This window comes from Chiloscyllium plagiosum, unplaced genomic scaffold, assembly GCF_037043375.1.
Source record: "Chiloscyllium plagiosum isolate Xiang-an unplaced genomic scaffold, Cpla_swu_hap1 HiC_scaffold_23, whole genome shotgun sequence".
Taxonomy (NCBI): domain Eukaryota; kingdom Metazoa; phylum Chordata; class Chondrichthyes; order Orectolobiformes; family Hemiscylliidae; genus Chiloscyllium; species Chiloscyllium plagiosum.
The window spans coordinates 47,992,454-48,013,987 of NW_028270161.1; the positions used below are offsets into that span (position 1 = coordinate 47,992,454).

The window sequence follows — 21,534 nt, forward strand, 5'->3', positions numbered from 1 at the left end:
GTGTTGCTCTCAGTTGTTGGTTCGAGTCTGGGAGTCCAGGGCACTGTGAATAATCCCATTTAATAGCTGTTTGGGACGGCATGGACAAAATACACTTAACAGGACTTTTGAATATTTTAGTTGACTTGCTTGTGGTGAAATTCATGTTCAAAGTTGGGCCCAACATCATTTCAATCTGTCGGAACAAATTACTGCAGATGCTGGAATCTGCACTGGAAACCAAAAGTGCTGGTGATCTTAATGGGTCAGGCAGCATCCATGGAGAGAAAGCAAGCTAATGTTAGATAAAGAGTCATCTAGATTTGAAATGTTAGCTTGCTCTCTCTCCACGGATGTTGTCTGACCAACTGTGACCTCCAGCATTTGTTGCTTTCATTAGTTCAATCTGTGCAGGCTCCCAATGTTCTCCCAATCGCTCACTGCATGGGAAGATGGTCAGACTCATTGAGCTCCAGTGTTTGCTGATGTTGCTTTACGAAGGCATAGGTCTGACACACACTCCATTACCTCTGCCACTGTAGACAATAGACAATAGGTGCAGGAGTAGGCCATTCAGCCCTTCAAGCCTGCACTGCCATTCAATATGATCATGGCTGATCATTCCTAATCAGTATCCTGTTCCTGCCTTATCTCCATAACCTTTGATTCTATCTTTGAGAGCTCTATCCAACCCTTTCTTAAATGAATCCAGAGACTGGGCCTCCATTGCCCTCTGGCGCAGAGATTCCACACAGCCACCACTCTCTGGGTGAAGAAGTTTCTCCTCATCTCTGTCCTAAATGGTCTACCCCGTATTTTTAAGCGATGTCCTCTGGTTCGGCACTCACCCATCAGCGGAAACATGTTTCCTGCTGCCAGAGTGTCCAATCCTTTCATAATCTTATACGTCTCAATCAGATCCCCTCTCAGTCTTCTAAACTCAAGGGTATACAAACCCAGTCGCTTCAGTCTTTCAGTGTAAGGTAATCCCGCCATTCCAGGAATTGACCTCGTGAACCTACGCTGCACTCCTTCAATAGCCAGAATGTCTTTCCTCAAATGTGGAGACCAGGACTGCACACAGTACTCCAGGTGTGGTCTCACCAGGGCCCTGTACAGCTGCAGAAGCACCTCTTTGCTTCCATATTCAATTCCTCTTGTTATGAAGGCCAGCATGCCATTAGCCTTCTTCACTACCTGCTGTGCCTGCATGCTGGCCTTCATTGACTGGTGTCCAAGAACACCCAGATCTCTCTGTACTGCCCCTTTACCTCAATGGAATCAATTTAGGTAGTAATCTGCCTTCCTGTTCTCGCCACCAAAGTGGATAACCATACATTTATCCACATTAAACTGCATCTGCCATACATCTGCCCACTCTCCTAACTTGTCCAGGTCACCCTGTAATCTCATAACAGCATCATCACATTTCACCCTGCCACCTAGCTTTGTATCATCAGCAAATTTGCTAATGTTATTGCTGATACCATCTTCTATATCATTAACATATATTGTAAAAAGCTGCGGTCCCAGCACGGATCCCTGCGGTACCCCAATGGTCACTGCCTGCCATTCCGAAATGGAGCCGTTTATCACTACCCTTTGTTTCCTATCAGCCAACCAATTTTCAATCCAATCTAGTACTTTGCCCCCAGTACCATGCGCCCTAATTTTACTCACTAACCTCCTGTGTGGGACTTTATCAAAAGCTTTCTGAAAGTCCAGGTACACTACATCTACTGGATCTCCTTCGTCCATTTTCAGAGTTACATCCTCAAAAAATTCAAGAAGATTAGTCAAGCATGATTTCCCCTTCATAAATCCATGCTGACTCTATCCTGTCCTGTTAGTACTATCCAGATGTGCCGTAATTTCATCCTTTATAATAGACTCCAGCATCTTTCCCACCACTGAGGTCAGACTAACTGGTCTATAATTTCCTGCTTTCTCTCTCCCACCTTTCTTAAAAAGTGGTATAACATTAGCCACCCTCCAATCCTCAGGAACCGACCCCGAATCTATCGAACTCTGGAAAATAATCACCAACGCATCCACGATTTCCCGAGCCACCTCCTTCAGTACCCTGGGATGTAGACCATCAGGCCCCAGAGACCTATCAACCTTCAGGCCTAACAGTCTCTCCAACACCAAATCCTGGCAAATATAAATTCCCTTAAGTTCAGGTCCTTCAACCACTGTTACCTCAGGGAGATTGCTTGTGTCTTCCCCAGTGAACACAGATCTGAAGTACCCATTTAATTCCTCTGCCATTTCTTTGTTCCCAGTAATATATTCCCCTGTTTCTGTCTTCAAGGGCCCAATTTTAGTCCTAATCATTTTTTTGCCTTGCACATACCTAAAAAAGCTTTTACTATCCTCCTTTATATTATTGGCCAATTTACCTTCGTACCTCATTTTTCCTCTGCATATTTCCTTCTTAGTAATCCTCTGTTGCTCTTTAAAAGCTTCCCAGTCCTCAGTTTTCCCACTTATCTTTGCTATGTTATACTTTTTCTCTTTTAACTTTATATGGTTCTTAACTTCCCTCGTCAGCCACGGCCGCCCATGCCTCCTCCTGGGATCTTTCTTCCTTTTAGGAATGAACTGATCCTGCAACTTCTGCATTATACACAGAAATGTCCACCATTGTTCCTCCACGGTCATCCCTGCTAAGGTATTGCACCATTGAACTTTGGCCAGCTCCTCCCTCATAGCTCCATAGTTCCCTTTATTCAACAGAAGTACTGTCACTTCCGACTGACCCTCTCCCTCTCAAATTGCAGATTGAAGCTTAATGTATTATGGTCACTACTTCCCAATGGCTCCTTCACTTCGAGGTCTCTGACCAATTCTGGTTCGTTACACAATACCAAATCCAGAATTGCCTTCTCCCTGGTCGGCTCCAGCACCAGTTGCTCTAAGAATCCATCTCTGAGGCACTCCACAAAGTCTCTTTCTTGAGGCCCAATACCATCCTGATTCTCCCAGTCTACCTGCATGTTAAAATCCACCATAACAACTGTAGTAACATCTTTGCGACAGGCCAATTTCAGCTCCTGATTCAACTTACATCCGACATCCAGACTACTGTTTGGGGGCCTGTAGATGACTCCCAAGAGGGTCTTTTTACCGTTAGTATTTCGCCGCTCTATCCACACTGACTCTACATTCCTTGACTCTAGGTCCCCCCGCGCAAGGGACTGAATATCCTCCCTTACCAACAGGCCACCCCACCCCCTCTGCCCGTCAGTCTGTCCTTGCGATAGCACGTGTAGCCTTGAATATTCATTTCCCAGGCCCTGTCCACTTGAAGCCACGTCTCAGTCATCCCCACAATATCGTATCTGCCAATTTCCAAAAGAGCCTCAAGCTCATCCATCTTATGTCATATGCATCGTGTATTCATGTACCTATTATCATTCCCAAAACACCATACTCCTCATGGCAGCCTGACTCTCACTCTAACCTCCATTGCCTCGACCTGTTACTAACATCACAACTCAAAACACGGGAGAGAAATTACCTTTCATTCAAGGAATGGCTACTTTCAAAATCTTGCAGTTACATTCAAACTGGATTTTGAAGAAAGATTTCACAAGACATGGAGGACCCCTTGAGTGCCTGTTGGACAAGCCTGATCTATAATGTTCACTTCAACCATACCCACTGCTAGCAAGTTCACCATTGTTACTGTTATCTGCTAAGCTTATACTGAATTCTCTATTAGATTTCTTGGTGATTATCTTATGAAAACCAACTCTAGGTTTTGCTGTCCACACTCTTCCCCCACCCCCTGTTAAATTGAAATTTTCTCTCCGTATCCACTCTGTCAAAAATTTATATAACTTTAAAAACCTCTATAACGTCATTATCCAACCTTGTCTTTTGAACAAGAAAAAGACTCAGCCCGTTGTATTATGTCTTTCTAGTTTCATTCATGGTTTCAGCACTGTTACAGCAGGGTGTAAAAGTATCAGACTCCATCTCAACACAGTTCATTTGAAGCATGACATGTTGATGTTAATGTGCTATTATTTGTAACTGAGTAGCTTAATAACAGGCCAGACTCAGATATGTCTGTGAATGTAATATTAATATGTATATCAATGAACTGTCATAAATGCTTTTGGTGTTCTTTTGGATTTTTATGAAAACATTATGAGCAAGGTGCACAATGGGGACCCAGTGGATGTGGTGTACCTAGATTTCCAAACGGCCTTTGTCAAGGTACCGCATAAGAGGCTGCTGCACAAGGTAAGGATGCATGGCGTTAGGGGTAAAGTATTAACGTGGATAGAGTTGACTTACAGGAAGCAAAGAGTGCAGATAAATGAGTGCTATTCTGGCTGGCAATCAGTGACTAGTGGTGTGTCTCAGGGGATCAGTGTTGGGACTGCAATTATTAACAATTTATACAGATGATTTGGAGTTGGGGACCATGTGTAGTGTGTCAAAGTTTGCAGATGACATGAAGATGAGTGGCAGAGCAAAGTGTGCAGAGGACTGTGAAACTTTGCAGAGGAACATAGATACTTTGAGTGAGTGGGCAAAGGTCTGGCAAATGGAATACAATATTAATAAATGTGAAGTCATCCATTTTGGTAGGAGTAACAGTAAAAAAGATTATTACTTGAATGGTAAAAAAAAATTGCAGCATACTGCTATGCAGATGGACCTGTGTGTCCTTGTGCATGAATCACAGAAGGTTGGTCTGCAGGAACAACAAGTAATTAGGAAGGCAAATGGAATTTTGTAACCAAAAGAGAAAATGCTGGAAAATCTCAGCAGGTCTGGCAGCATCTGTAAGGAGAGAAAAGAGCTGACGTTTCGAGTCTAACTGACCCTTTGTCAAATGGAATTTTGTCCTTCATGCTAAAGGGATTAAGTTTAAAAGCAGGGAGGTTATGTTGCAGCTGTACAGGGTGCTGGTGAGGCCACACCTGGAGAACTGCGTGCAGTTTTGGTCTCCTTACTTGAGAAAGGACGTACTGGCACTGGAGGGGGTGCACAGGAGGTTCACTAAGTTGGTTCCGGAGTTGAGGGGGTTGGCTTATGAAGAGATACTGAGTAAACTGCGATTATATTCATTGGAATTTAGAAGAATGAGGGGGAATCTTATTGAAACATATAAAATTATAAAGGGAATAGACAAGAAAGAAGTAGAAAGGATGATTCCACTGGCAGGTGAAGCTAGGATAAGAGGGCATAGCCTTAAAATTAGGGGGAGCTGATTTAGGACTGAATTGAGAAGGAACTTCTTCATCCAGAGGGTTGTAAATCTTTGGAGTTCTTTTGCCCAGTGAAGTAGTTGATGCTACTTCAGTAAACGTTTTTAAAGCTAAGGTAGGTTTTCTTTGAACAGGAAAGAAATTAAGGTATATGTTGAGAGTGCGGGTGAGTGGATCTGAGTCCAAGAAAAGATCAGCCATGATCTTACTGAACGGTGAAGCAGGTTCGAAGGGCCGTGTGGCCTACTCCTGCTCCAAGTGCTTATGTTCTTAAGTCTGTTAGATCCTTCAATACCAAATTACCTGTAATAAGTTCTTATGTTACTTGGGATAAAATAAATATTCCTGCATCAGGTACAACACCCTATAGGAAGCAAAACACACATCACAGCCTATTAAACCTACTCTCATACTCAATTTCTGGAAATCATGTTCAAATCTATTTACTGGTATTTGTAAGGTAGTCATTGGTGGCATATCTGCTTAGTCATTTCATTCCACGACTTGAGTACACTACTTGCACGTTTATGCTGATAAATGTATAATCCCAGTCTTTGCCCTAACCACAAAATTATTACCTTTTCAGATTGATGTCATCAAACTGCAAATAGCACCAGCAGTTTATGATGTACATCTAACACAATCACCATGGGCTGAATGGCTTCTTTCTGTGTTGTATGATTCAATGTGGCAATGCATTCTATTCCAGTACATAAACATCGAAAGGAACGGGTAAACATCTGGTGATGAGATTTGTAAACGTTGTCATTATATTAAAATAGGATCCACGTCACCTGTCTCAACAAACCAATCCAATTGTATAGCACAATTGTCATTAATAGCTATTCACCTTCCTAGCTGGATTGTTGTCCACTCCTTTGCCTGTCCAACTGTTCTTCTCTCTCTTTGGGATCTATTTACACTTCACCCCCTTCCCCCACCCTATCTTCTGCATATAAACCGACATTTTCCCAGTTACTATCAGTTCTGAGGAAGGGCACTCAATCCAAAGTATTAACTGTGAATTCTGTCCACAGATGTTTCCAGACCTGCTGAGCTTTTCCAGCAATTTCTGTTTTTGTTTCTGATTTACAGAAAATGCAGTTCTTTCAATTTTTATCCAATAATACAGCATATTAGAACATTAAATTGCGGAAATCAAGAATGAAGGAACACAATCATAGTAAGCCATAGGATAGAGTATTTAGGAACCAGAGGGGTAGTAGGAATGTGGAACTCTCTTCCTCAAAGGAATGCCTACAGCAGAGAAGGAGGGCATTGAACTGTCCTGGCAAAGGTAAATCAGGGAGCCCCTCTGCCCAGCACTTCCTGGTATCTATTCCAATTTGTTATTTTCACTTTCTTACTTAATTCCCATTTGAAAGCTATGATTAAATTAACTTGCCCCACATCCCAGGTGCTGCATTCCAGATCTGAACCACTCACTGTCAAAAGGTTCAAATTTTGCAATGCAAATTTCTCCATCAACATATGTTTTAGCTTCTACCTCAATGCCAGGTATATATCTATGAACTCCAGCCTATTTCTCTCTCTTAAAAAAATTGAAAAAGCATAGAATCCATACAGTGCAGATAGAAGCAATTTCGGTCCATCAAATCTATACCATCCCTCTAAAGAGCATTCCACCCCATATGGGGTTTTAACCCATGGCCAAATCTCCTCTCCTGCATATCTTTGGAGTGTGGGAGAAAATCCACACAGACACAGGGAGAATGTACAAACTCCACACAGAACGCCACCCAAGGCCAGAATTGAACCTGGGTCCCTGACACTGTGAGGTAGCAGTGCTAACCACTGAGCCACCATGTTGCCCATAGAACAGAGTATTTTAATTTTTAATTTAGTTTCTATGATATCTCTCCATCATTGTGATTAGCTATTTACTCTACTTGGTGACATCATTGTTGCTGGATGTCAAGTGATAACCTGGCTTGGTGCCAGATTCAAACTGGCATTGGGAAATCAATGCCAAAGGGATTGCAACACCTTTGTGGGCAGGTTTCATCCAGGTCACCAGTAAATGTTGTGAAATCAAGGCCAACATGTCAAGAGTATTTAAATTATTGACAGTTTCTCATTTTACACTTTTCCTTGTGCATTTATCGTGATCTATTTATAGAGTGGCTCTGTGTGTGACAACGTAAATTTGATGATCCCTACTTGTTTTCATATCCAGAAGTGCTCTTACACACAACTGAATGATTTATTTCTTTTTTCCCCATTCCCAAAGCACCCATGGTATTTTTTCAGCTAATAACCAGCACCAGTAAATGATCTGTGTTTTCCAGCTGCCTGTTAAGGCTAGTGCAGACCATAAAAAGTGTGGGAGAGGTAGGGACAAAGGAAGGGGCATAAATCACATTGGTGTTGGGAGGGTTGGCGATTCTTATCCTTGTGTACTACCATTCTGACCAGCTGCATGACGCAAGGAGAAAGAGCTACCTTTTCATAATATAGAAGCAAACTTGAAAACAACACAGACATTCCCCAATAAAATATTTTATGACAGTATTTCAATATATGTTTACATTTTCTACCTTCCTTGTTTTGTAGAAATCTTTGTTACCTCCAATACAGTGTCTCTCTTATAAGTTCTGTTGAACACAATTCTTTGTCAAGTACCTCCAATATCGACCACCTTCCCTCCAGTAATTGGAATAAACAAATAGTAAAAAGAATTACAACAGCTGTGACCTTCACAGATGGAGCACCTGTGTGTGCATTATCTGCATTGCTCCATTAATTTCCAATGCATTCATTATTCTTATTGTGTAATTTTGTGACCCCCTTTCTGATTTTGGCAGAGGCTTCACTCCAATGCAATTCTGAACTCAACTGATTGCCAATATGTCAATAAACCTGTGAAGGAATTGACAAAAGCTACTTAGCGCCATAAACTGGATTTGCTTTTCTGTTCAAAGATTTCATTGTTATTTTCTCAACTGATTCAGAAATATATTTACACCATTGTACTTCTTAAAAATGCTAATTTATGTACATCATAAACTGTCTTATGATAAATAGTATAACTTTCTGAGGGAGTAGGGCAAGAGAGGCAACACAATTACTTGCTCTTCTCCATTCATCCCGAATATCATTTTTCATAAACTTTCACAGCTTGTGAGAGATGTTATTCTATTATTCAGTAGCATATTTGGTGCCTGGTAACCAAATAACCTTTAAATTTAACTTTGAATTAAATACAATAATTTCTCCTTCTTTTCAGTGCTGTTGTAAATCCAATCCAGTGACACCTGGATAGAAGATTGTCTGTGACCCTGGGTGTAGGGTCCTCTTATCCTAACCAAAGTCTGCAGCAAGAGATAGCATTGGTTTGTACTTAACATATGGAAAATTTACTGATGCAACAGCACATGATGGAGTCAAGATAAAATATGAGAGTATGAAATATGAAATATGACACTGATAAAATATTTCCAACATAATGTATACAGACAATATATTTGCAACACTATTTACCTACAATATCACATTACTTGCTTATGATGCAAGAAACTTTATTTGTCATTCCACCAAAACATTTATCCCACTTCTCTTTTACTTCACTCCTCATGGTAAATCTGCTAGTGATTTGAAGTGTCTAATGTATTTCTTATACTTCTCCTCATTAGAATCTTAACTCATAAGTGATTAACTCCATCTTATTTCCAGTGGTAGGTTTGTAGTTCTTAATGATGTTGCCAGAGTGTATGTAATGACCAGCAGCTCATTTGCTAAGACTTTGGTCCGGTTGAATGAGCAGGACTGGTTCTAATGTCTGATGTCACAATCAAAGCGGTACTGTGAACATTCCCCTTAGCCTCATCACTAACCAGCTTCCATCAGTGACGCAAAGACCTCATCCCAAAGTATACTGTTAGCTCAAGGTTATAATTAAAATATAGAAGCACTGAAAAATGAAAGTGTAAGTGCATCAAATCTGAATTCCAACTGGGGATCTATGTTCCCAGGTTGAGAAATGTAGCATTTCCAGTCAGGCTTGCCAAAGGATTGGTGAATTTAGCCTGGAACCTTTACAGAATTGTTAACAATTTTCTGCTTCTCGGGCCTCATGATTCTTATTGCCAAAGTTGGTTGCCACTGTACACTGATTATCATAGAGCACTCCAACATTAAAAATCAAACTTGTGCATTCCAATACAAATGCTAAGAAAATAATTAATCAATTGGATTGGTTGATCTTATGGCCCTTCCTATGATTTGATGTTTATGTAACCAAAATTAGGTGTTGGTGTCTGCAGGAAAATGTAAATAATATGTTACATAGAATCTGAGATTTGAGGAAATGCAGTGTAAAGGATTAATGTCAAATATTTAAATGTACAGTGGGCATGTAAGATCACTCGACAACAGCATCTACCGAAAGATGGTTCTATGTGAAGCTTTGTGATAAGCCTTGTCCAGTATATATTTAGAAAATAATGGAATAAATAATAAAATAATATTTGACAACTAATGGGACTAAATGTAGGTAGGTCTCCCTACACTGATGGCTTCCATCTGAGAAGAGATAGCTACAGAAGAAGTGGTTGTAATTTTACAAAATCCTTGGATTCTTGAGAAGTCAGAAGTCACACGACACCAGGTTATAGTCCAACAAGATTATTTGAAATCACAAGCATTCGGAGTGCTGCTTCTTCACCAGGCATAGTGAGAAGTGCCAGTGTTTTGGAAAACTGTCATTGTGATACTTCTATTCAAAAAGGCAGGGAGGCAAAAAGCAAGTAATTGCAGGCTGATTAGACTAACAACTATTGTTGGAAAGGTATTGGAATAAATTAATAAGGAAGTAATATCAGAACATTTGGAAATTCATAATCTCATCAAGTTGAGTCAGCATGGCTTCATGAAAGGGAAGTCATGTTTGGCTAATTTATTAGAGTTTTTTGAGGATGTCTCAACCAGAGTGGATAGAGAGGAACAAGTAGATGTGTTGCATTTGGACTTCCAGAAGGTGGTTGACAAGGTGCCTCACAAAAAGTTGCCATAAGGATAACAGCCCATAGTGTTGTGGGTAGTAAACTGGCATGAGCGGAGAATTGGTTAATGGGCGGGAAACAGTGAGTGGGGATAAGGGGTTCTTTTTCAGGTTGGTGACCTGTGACCAGTGGGGTTACACAGGGATCAGTGCTGGGACCGCAACTGTTTATGATATATATTCATGACTTGGTGGAAGGAAGCCAATACTGTATACTGCAGACAAATTTGCAGAAGACACAAAAATAGGTGGAAGGCAGGTTGTGGGAGGGATACAAACAACTTACAAGGAGATATTGATAGGTTAAGTAAGTGCACAAAAGTTGGCACAAGGAGTACAATGTGGGAAAATATGAACTTGTTCATTTAGAAGGGAGGACAAAATAACAGTATTATTTAAATGAGAAAAACTGCAGAAAGCTGCAACACATAGGGACTTGGGTGCACTTGTGCATGAAATAAAGGTATAGCAGGTCATAAGGAAGACTAATGGAATATTAGTCCTGATTTCGAGAGGGTTGGAGTATAAGAGTAGGGAAGTCTTGCTGCAAGTGTACAAGGTGCGGGTGAAACCACATCTGGAGTACTGTGAGTAGTTTTGGTCCTGTAGGAAATACGTTATTTTATTGGAGACAGTTCAGAGAAGGTTCACTAGGGATGATGCCGGGCATGGAGGGATTGTCTTATAAACAAAGGTTAAATATGTGAGGACATTCCTCACTGGAGTTTAGAAGAATGAGAGGTGATCACATTGAAACACACAATGTGTTTCAAGAAACTTGACAGGGTAAATGCTGAGAGGATGTTTCCCCTCATGGGTGAATCTAAGACCAGACAGCATAGTCTCAGAATAAAGTGACTGAGATGAGCATGAATTTCTTCTCTCAGAAGATTGTGAACTCCTTGCCATAGAGAGCTGCAGAGGCAGAGTCCTTGTGTACATTCATGGCTGAGATAGATACATTCTGGGAAATAAAGGATTAAGTGGAAAACGCAGGGAAGTGGGTATCAGAAATGTCTGATCAACCATGACCCTATTGAATGGTGGTGCAGGCTCAAAAGGCCAAACAGGCCACTCCTGTTCCTGTTTCTTAACAGATAAAGTTTTCTAACAGTCTAACCTCCAACAGTTCTGAACAATCTTAACCAATGGCACAACCTAAACTAAGATCCACAACAACAAAGACTAATTGTTAAACCAATTTCCAGGCTACAATTTTTTTAGTGTTGTTCGGGTAGATATAAAGGCATTAAAAATAGCTTGCATGGTATAAATGGGATCTTACAGTGCAGCTTATTACAATTATGTCAGGTACTGAAGAGTAATGTTATGAGGGCAGACTGGCACAATTTTCACTGGACAGAAAAACGGGAGTGGAGCGTCAACTGAATGTTCCACAATGAATGAGGAAAGACTTTTGGCTGTGCAGGGTAGATGGTAAGGGATCATCAAATCAAAAGTGAAAATATGGAAGGCTAATGAAGAATCCACTGAGGAGTGGTTGAGTCAGGAATCAATACATTTTTTTAAAAATGAATGTAGAGCTATTGAGAGTGCAGGACACTAGTATTAGTTTTGATTCTTCTAACTCAGACAAATGTAATGAATGCTGTAAACTTGTATGATTCGATATATACATATGCTTCAGAGCAGCTGGTGCTAACAACCGGAGGAATTTCAATCGTATCTGGAATGTAACACTGAAAATGAGATTTGCATCGCAGCAGCTAACTTTACCAACTCGATGACTCCCTGCAGATCCCTCCCACTTCATAAAACTAACAGCTGCTCAGCCTGGTCCCGACCCAATGTATTCAGACCGAAAATGACTTGATACAAATACATTTGCAAAACCTTCCAGCTTCTCCTCTCCCCCCATAAATCAACAAATGCGAAACAAAATCGGCATCACGCACATTTGCTACAAATAAAATATCGTCCCTCAGCCAATGGGATATCAATGCGCGGTCACGGGTCGCACGGGTGCGCGCTAAATGTGTCCGCGCACAAGGGTGCGCGCAAATTTGCAGGTTAAGGTGAGGTTGGTGGAGTGAGGTATTGGAGTAGTGCTACTCCTCAATCCAAGGTAAGACAGATATTCTGCATTGCACTTTTTTTTCCAGGCTGGTTGCTTTTTGTTATTATTGATATTGTAAAAATAAAACAAAGTCGTTTAGAAAACCCTTCTCTATATCTTTAGGATTTAGCGCATCATTACGTCTTCAGTTTTATTAGATATCGTTGTGCAATTAATCATTGGGGTCCTGTTAAAACTTTAGGCAAATTGCAGCCTTTAATCGTACAGATTCATATTTAAATTATGGTTAAGATATGTAGGTGTTATGTGAGGAATGCATTTAATTATTTGTGGGGAGTGCTTTGAAATTAGATAACTCAATTGTTTTCTTTGAAAAGTAATTGGGATTGAATAATGCAACCTATGATCGCAATGTTTTTGTTTTGCATATTGTTTATTGACAGAACTCAGCATGAAATGGTGCAGAAAATGCACCTGGTATGATTAATGATTTGGGATGGCAGTTTGTAAGTGGCTAAAGGGCTCAAAGCTAATAATCTCCCAGGCATAAATGGTATTTGTCAACAGAGAGAGAGAGAGAGAGGGATTGTGAAGAGATTTGTGAGGTGCTAAAATAATTGGTAGGGATGAATGAATCACAGGGTCTGTGATGTTGGGGTGGGGGTGAGCTGAAGTGTTGGGATGCTGGGTATAATGTGCCACTGGGTTGCAAGCAGATTATTATGTCCAAATTCAAATGAGGGATAGCAAATTTTCTTAGGGGAAGAAAGATCCATTAGTCTCACACTAATTGTGTGTGAACTAAAAAAATCAAGTATGGACAGTGAATGTCAGGGATATTTACATCAAAAATTAATAATGACCTTGCAACAGTCTTCTCAGAAGGGGGAAGATTCCAACTGTCAAACCTCTTAGTCCCTGGCATGGTGGTTCAATAGTTAGCACTGTTACCTCACAGCACCAACGACCCAAGTTCAATCCCAGCCTTGGGTGACTGTGCAAACTCCACACAGACATTCTCCCTGTGTCAGTGTGGGTTTCCTCTGGGTACTCTGATTTCCTCCCACAGGCCAAACCTGTGCAGGCTAGGTGGATTGGCCATGCTAAATTGCCCATATAGTTCAGGGATGTGCAGACTAGGTGGATTAGTATGAGAAATACAGGGTTACAGGGATGGAGTGAAATGCAATTCAGAAGGCCAGTGCGTACTTCATAGCCTGAAAGGCTTGCATCCGGACTGTAGGGATTCTGTGATTCACTGTCTGGGAAGGGGCAGCCAAACTGGGCTAATGTAGTTTACCTAGATTTGCAAAAAAGCACTAATAAAAGCTGTACAGTTTTTGACTTTAAAAATGCTGCTGGTGTAAGTTTCCCAAAAGTCTCTTCAGATTTTCAGATGAGTGGCTGTGGGGATGAGACTGCAGCAGATGCATCCAACTGAGGCAATGACAGAGGGAGACTTGTGTCATGGGGCTCGAGTAGTACAGAGCTCATAGGATAGAGCATATGGTGCCCACTGTTGGGTGGGTTCAGGGAGTCCGAAGCAGAGGAGCTGATGTGAGGGAAATGGAGTTACAATGAGGGTTACAACTAGAATATGGTGAGGTTCTCCAAGTTATTACAGATCCAAGCTGACATGTCAAATTGTTAATCTCTCAGGAGAGGAGGGATGAATTGGCTGTCCCTAATCACCTGTCCCCTTGATTGGTCCCAACAAGGTTAGTTGAGACAAGATCCCTCCCTTGTGTATGTCCTTCTCTCAGACCAAATGTAAACGAAGCCTATTTAACTAAGCTTTCTTGAGTTCATTTTTAAAAAAAAGGTGAGTTATAGTTACTGACCATGAGAAGAATTAATAACTCCTATATGCGCATCATTAAAAGAGTAAGTCCAAAAATAAATGTTTAAAGACATATCTCTCTAGGTGATTCACGAAGAATTGAACAGTGAATACTTGGCTTTGCAGTTTGTCGAAATCCTTTTGTTCTCTTTCCCTTTAACAGTGGTTACCTGGGAGCATTCAGAATGAGAGAATCCTTTTGTCGACCTGTTTCCTTTTTGAATACCATGTTAGCTAGCTGGCTTCGAGCATTCATTTGATTAAATGAATTTTACCTGCAAATGCTGGGGTGACTAATGGCTGGTTCTTTGACTGTGATCTTCATAACACAATAGTACTCACCCGCAGGCTCTTACTTACATAAAACCCAGTTCGATAGCACGTCCATTGGTGCAGTCATTTCTTTTTTGAATTTTTTTTAATATTCCTGGAAAGGCAAAATACAAGAAACAAATCAATGAGACATGGCTTTTTGCTGAGAGTGAAAAGATAGTCAGACTCCTCATTATCATGTTCTGTTAAGATTCTCTCTGTTGTTACCCAAACTCTGCAGATATGACAATCCCTAGTTCTCCCACAGGAATTTGCCTGACAGTACAGTCTGAACAGTCACTTTTTTATTTCAAAGATAAAAACGCATTTTGGATTTGAAAGGTAAGAATAGTGCTTCAGGATTTGGAGACATTGACTGGTCTCCCTCATGTTTATGACAATGAGGACAGGAGGGATGACTTCATTGTGCGTAAGTCGGATCATGGGAAGGTGGGACGGTTACAGGTAGATGTGTAGTCCTGGAGGAAGCATTCTTATCCTTTTGAGTCACAAACATTGCTGTAAAAGTAACCACTTAGTCAGCCTTTACCTTTATTTATCTGCTGCATGCTCCCATTGGGGTGGTATGGTGGCTCAGTGCTCAGCACTACTGCCTCACATAGCCAGGGACCTGGGTTCAGTTCCACCCTAGGCTGGCTGTCTGTTTGAGGTTTGCGTATTCTCCCTACGTCTGTGTGGGTTTTATCTGGGTGTCCAACATCAAAAAGATATGCAGTTTGGGTAGCTTGGCAATGGAAAATGCAGATTTATGGGGGTGGATCTGGGTGGAATGCTCTTTGGAGGGTCAGAGTAGACTCAATGACCTGCTTCCACAATGTCAGGTTTCTATTTTTTCAAATTCCCCCTTGCACTGAGTAGATCCCCATTTAAAAGGAAGCACTGTTGTGCCCTTTGGAAACTGGGGGCTAATAGGTTTACAGTGGCTCAAACCTGGATATCAATGTAACTTTTGCAACTTGTTTATTATTGGGTACACACTGAAGGAGATCTGTGTGGTCTGTATCTTCCAGGGACTTTGCTTCCAGGCAGCTGAGGTAATCAGCAGTGTGTCAGGAAACTCCCCAGTAGCCTCCTCATCTTTTCAGAAATAAGAGTACACTTTGCACACAGTGCTGCTCATTTGTCTGGGTGGGAAACCACATGCAGAAATCAGCAGTTTGAGGACCCTGCATTCTAAGGATGCCTCGGTTTGTCTGAGCCTCAAACATTGCCCGTCTTAATGAGGGATCTCATGCTTGATTTAGGTTCGCTTGTGGAAATCCGACTTCCTTGACTGGAACCAATGCGAGGTTTTTCATGCAACAGGTTCTGAGTCCATAAGCAGGAGCAGAATTGTTTTCAATAATAATTTGTAACCTCTTGGACAAATATGGGACATGCATGGCTATTATCAAACCAAAGAGTAAACTTTGTCTCAGTGAAAAGTGTAGAATGGCATGCAAGGGGCAGCAGCAGGGCCACCTAAAAATTAGTTGTTAACCTGATGAAGCTTCAACACAGGACTCCTTGTGTGCCAAACAGTAGAAGCCGTATCCAATGGCCAGAGGTAAGCAATCCCACAATTAATAGATTAGACCTAAGCTCTGCAATTGTGCCATATCCATGGTGAATAATGGTGGACAAGTAAATAGCCAAAAAGGGGAGGCAGCCCCATCAATATCCCCATCCTCTCCATTGAGGGGAATATAGTGCATTGGTGTAAAATATAAGGCTGAGGTATTTCCAACCATCTAAAAACATTTAGTAGATGTTCCATTGGTTTCCAGTGTCATAGATACTGTATCAGCCTATTCGATTCACTCAACATGATATCAAGAAATGGCTGAAGAGATTGGATGCTGCGAAGTCTATAGGCCCTGACAGCAATGGTACGGAAATCTTGTGTTTCCTGCAATATCTACATCCTAGCCAAGCTGTTCTAGTAGAGACTTGACAATGAAGAAGATTTGGTTGGGTCTGTTATTTCCACAAACAACAAGGCAAATCCAATTCGGACAATTAGCATCCCTGTCATTAGGGGAGAAAGCTCTCAAATGACTACAGTCATACTTGGCTGACAGGACGATGTTTGAGGTTGTGCAAGCCAGTCATCTCCGTCCAGGATATTGTTACAGAAGTTCCTCAGGGCACTGTAATCCGTGACCTCCTCTCTATGATAATATTAGAAATCAGAATGTTCACTGATAACAGCATTTAGTACCATTGAAGTCATCAGATAGTGAAACTGTCCATGTCCATATGCAACAGATTGGGACACCATTCAGGCTTGGCTTGATAAGTGACAAGTAACATATCTGCTATGCCAGTGCCATTCTTGTGACCTAGCCAACAAGGGAGAATCAAACCATTTCTCCTTGACATTCAATGGCAATACCATCACTGAATCCCAATATTGACATCCTGGGGAAAATTCAATTCACCAAATACTGAACTGGACCAGCCATTTAAATACTGTGACAACAGGTATGGGTCAAAGACTGGAAGCTATGAAGTGGTTCACTTGCTTCCTCCCTCTACAAAATCTATCCATCATTTACAGGCACACATCAGGAATGTGATAGAATACTGTCAGTTGGCTGGATTGGTGCAGCTCCAACAACACTCCACATCCTCCAGGAAGTGGCAACCCACTCGGTTGGCACCCCATGCACCAACCTAAACACTCACTCCCTCTGCCACTGATGCATGATAGTAACAATGTATGCAAACTACAAGATGCACTGCAACAACTAGTCAAGGTTACTTTTGATAGCTCCTTCCAAAATCAGAACCCTTGCCATCTAGAAGGACAAGGGTAGCAGACATTTGGAAACAGCACCACTTGCAAGTTCTCCTGACGGCACCATATTGATGTTCATTCACTACTGGGTTAAACTGCTGGAGTTCCCTTCCTAACAGCACTTTGGGGGTGTACTTGTAGCAGATAGACTGCAGTGGTTCAAGAAAGTGGCTCATCACCACCTTCTCGAGGGTGATTAGGAAAGGGCAATAGATACTGACCCAGCTAGCAATGCCCACATCCCATGATCGATTTTATAAAATAAATCATCTTCAGCATTCATTCATATTGCTATGAAATGAAGTGCTTCTCATGGACTTACAACACTCCTGTTAGCTCGGTAGTAAAACACTGGGCTTTTGCAGCAGTGCATTTATTTTTAAATGGGGTTTAGTGATTGTCTGTAAAAAATTAATATTTAAACTTGACACATTATATTCTTTTTCCAGGTACATTACAATTGTGCAGAGATGGCAGACACTGAAGCTATCTTGGAAGAGCTGCAGTAAGTATTAATAATTATGTCTATTATATAACTGTTGAATATAAATGGTTTATTTTGTTGGGATAATATATCCTATGTGCCTTTTCTTTTGCCAACAGGGAGGAGGTGGAAGGTAAGACACTACTGATACTGTTAAATGTTGTTTTTTAAAGAAAACAGAATTGGCTTGACATTTCCGAAATTGTCAACTTCTTTCTTTTTATTTTCCACAGAGCAAACACCAGTCATAGAAGGTAGAAGATGTCTATTTTCTAACACACATTGTTATATTGTCTTCCACTTCTTTTATTGTTTTTTGGAACGCGAGAGAATTGCTCATTGAAGTGGAGCAGAAATAATACAACATTTTGTATGCGTGGGAAAGAATCTAAACCTATTAAGCTGTCAGTCACTGGAAGGAAGTTTTTGAGAATGTGAATGATTTGTGCTATCTATCCTCTGGAGTTTAGAAGAACCAGGTTGATTTAATTGAAGCACATAAGACCCTGGGAGGCCTGACCAGGTGGATGTGGTAAGATGTTTCCTCTTGTGGAAATATCAAATTCTAGGGGTCATGTTTTAATAAAAGGGGTCATCCATTTAAAATCAAGTTGAGGAAAGAAAATATTTCATGTTACACTTGTACCGGACTTTGGATTGGCCACTTTTGGAATACTACATATAGTTCTGGTTGCCACATTACCAGAACAATGTAGATGCTTTGGAGAGCATGCAGAGGAGGTTCACCAGGATGTTGCTTGGTATGGTGGGCGCTAGCTATAAAGAGGTTGAGTAGATTAGGATTATTTTCACTAAAAAGACAGAGGTTGAGAGGACACCTGATTGAGGTCTACAAAATCCTGGGAGATGTAGACTGGGATAGCTAGAAGCTTTTTCCTAGAGTGGGGGACTCTGGTACGCGGGGCCATGATTTCAAGGTGAGAGGGGAAAAGTTTTAAGGGAGATATGCGTGTAAAGTCCTTTATGCAGAGGGTGGTTGGTGCCTAGAACATGCTAGCGGAGGGAGCAGAGGCCGGCATGATAATATCATTTAAAATATATCTAGACAGGTACATGAATGGGCAGGGAGCAGAGGGATACAGTTCCTTGGAAAATAGGTGACAGGCGCAGGCTTGGATGGCTGAAGGGCCTGTTCGTGTGCTGTAATTTTCTTTTGTTCTTTGTTATGTCGGGAATTTGTAAGCCATTGGAATTCCCTTCCTGAAAAGTAGTGGATGCAGATTTTTAAAGTATTTTTAAGGCAGAGGTAGATTCTTGACTACTAAGGGGATGAAAGTGAGGACTGCAGATGCTGGAGATCAGAATCAAGATTAGAGTGGTGCTGGAAAAGCACAACAGGTCAGGCAGCTTCCGAGGAGCAGGAAACTTAATGTTTTGGGCTAAAGTCCTTCATCAGGAATCAGCCCTCTTTTCTTGCTGTGCTTTTCTAGCATCACTCTAACCTTGACTATAGACCAGTGAGCCTGATGTCGGTGGTGGGCAAGTTGTTGGAGGGAATCCTGAGGGACAGGATGTACATGTATTTGAAAAAGCAAGGACTGATTAGGGATAGTCAACCTGGCTTTATGCATGAGAAATCATGTCTCACAAACTTGACTTGAGTTTTTTGAAGAAGTAACAAAAGGATTGATGAGGGCAGAACAGTAGCATTGATCTATATGGACTTCAGTAAGGCATTCGGCAAGGTTTCCCATGGGGGAAATGGTGAGCAAGGTTAGATCTCACAGAATACAAGGAGAACTCACCATTTGGATACTAGCTCAAAGGTAGAAGGCAGAGGGTAGTGGTGGAGGGTTGTTTTTCAGACTGGAGGCCTGTGACCAGTGGAGTGCCACAAGGATCGGTGCTGGGTACACTTCATTTTATATAAATGATTTTGATGTGAGCATAAGAGGTGTAGTTAGTAAGTTTGATATGACCCCAAAATTGGAGGTGTAGCGGACAGCAAAGAAGTTTACTTCAGATTACAACAGGATCTTGATCAGATGGGCCAATGCGCTGACAAATGACAGATGGAGTTTAATTTAGATAAATGTGAGGTACTGCATTTTTGGAAAGCAAATCTTAGCAGGACTTGTACACTCCTAGGGAGTGTTGCTGAACAAAGAGACCTTGGAGTGCAGGTTCATAGCTTGAAAGTGGAGTCACAGGTAGATAGGATAGTGAAGAAGGTGTTTGGTATGCTTTTCTTTATTGGTCAGAGTATTGAGTACAGGAATTGGGAGATCATGTTGTGGCTGTACAAGACATTGGTTCAGCCACTGTTGGGATATTGCATGCAATTCTGGTCTCCTTCCTATCGGAAAGATGTTGTGAAACTTGAAAGGATTCCAAAAAGATTTACAAGGATGTTGCCAGGGTTGGAGGATTTGAGCTACAGGGAGAGGCTGAACAGGCTGGGGCTGTTTTCCATGGAGCATCAGAAGTTGAGGGGTGACCTTATAGAGATTTACAAAATTATGAGGGGCATGGATAGGGTAAATAGGCAGTCTTTTCCCTGGCGTCGGGGAGTCCAGAACTAGAGGGCATAGGTTTAGGGTGAGAGGAGAAAGATATAAAAGAGACCTAAGGGGCAACTTTTTCACGCAGAGGGTGGTACGTGTGTGGAATGAGCTGCCAGAGGAAGTGGTGGAGGCTGGTACAACTCCAACATTTGAAAGGCATCTGGATGGGTATATGAATAGGAAGGGTTTGGAGGGATATAGGCCGGGTGCTGGCAGGTGGGGCTAGATTGGGTTGGGATGTCTGGTCGGCATGAACAGGTTGGACCGAAGGGTCTGTTTCCATGCTGTACATCTCTGACTCTGCCAACCTTGCTACAACTAGTCTCTATTGCCAATCAAAAGCAACCTTATTATCCACATCTGATCTTGTAGACAACTTTGAATGACTTGGTCATAATTAATTAGACTGAGAAATGCTCTTTACTTCATAGATACATTTTCCTTTCATAATTGGTCCCGTCATTCAAGTTAAGCAATTTGTATGTATCTAAAGAGAAATTGAATTTTTGTTTTGCTAGGTGATTTGTACAACCCCATATTACAAAGGAAGTGTGTTTCTTGCCAATTTGAAAAAGATTTCAATCATCTACAAAGCTACCAGAAAGAAGCATTGAAATTGGCAAGCTTCATTGTTTCGGGCTGCTTTTGTTATATTGCTGTGTACCTGTGTCTGATTTCACTCAGCAAATCATGCTGAGGAATAGCCTGCAGAGATGGTATTTAAAGGGATTCTTCCCTCTGTTTTGGTTGTCATTGTAATGACTTATGAAGTTTTTTGTTTGGATGAACGTTGGCTAGAAGTCAAGTATCGAGTGCATTTTTTTCTCAAAATAATCTGAGTCATCACCTTTTTGAGAAAGTTTTCTCTACTTTTACTTTCAACATAGTTAATATTATGATAGATCTGCTGTTGGAGCTGGAGGCTGAAGAGGGATCAATAAGGATAATTTCAGAAACTGGTGGTTTTATGTGAAGAGGGATAAAGAGAAGGTAGGTGCAGAAGGCCATACACCATATGGATTTTCAAACATGTGTTGTCGACCTGGACCTGTCATGAGGTAGACATAACTAGCTTCAGTCTCACAGTGGTTGGTGTCATTGGTCGTTGAGGTTCCACACAGGACCTGAAGAGCACTTGTGAAGGCTGTAAATGTGATAGTGCTGATATTCTGCTCCACATTTCTGCTCTGCTGAAACAAGTGGCATTAGCAGCATTGCTGCATCCAACATGATTTATCCTATGCTGCTGCATCTGGGATGTCATGAATGCCCTCTATGCGAAGAGGAATTAATCAATCTTTATTACCT

The 21,534-nt window shown here is 41.3% G+C and overlaps 1 protein-coding gene across 3 annotated transcripts in view; it reads left to right on the forward strand.

The window, feature by feature from the left end:
- Positions 1-17,938: 17,938 nt before the first annotated feature.
- LOC122561624 (troponin T, cardiac muscle isoforms-like) overlaps positions 17,939-21,534 on the forward strand; it is a 43,612-nt gene continuing 40,016 nt past the window's right edge. For all 3 annotated transcript variants that reach the window (XM_043713546.2, XM_043713547.2, XM_043713548.2), the window contains exon 1: positions 17,939-17,955. The gene's annotated coding sequence lies outside the window, so the exon portion shown is untranslated. The remainder of the gene's footprint in view (positions 17,956-21,534) is intronic.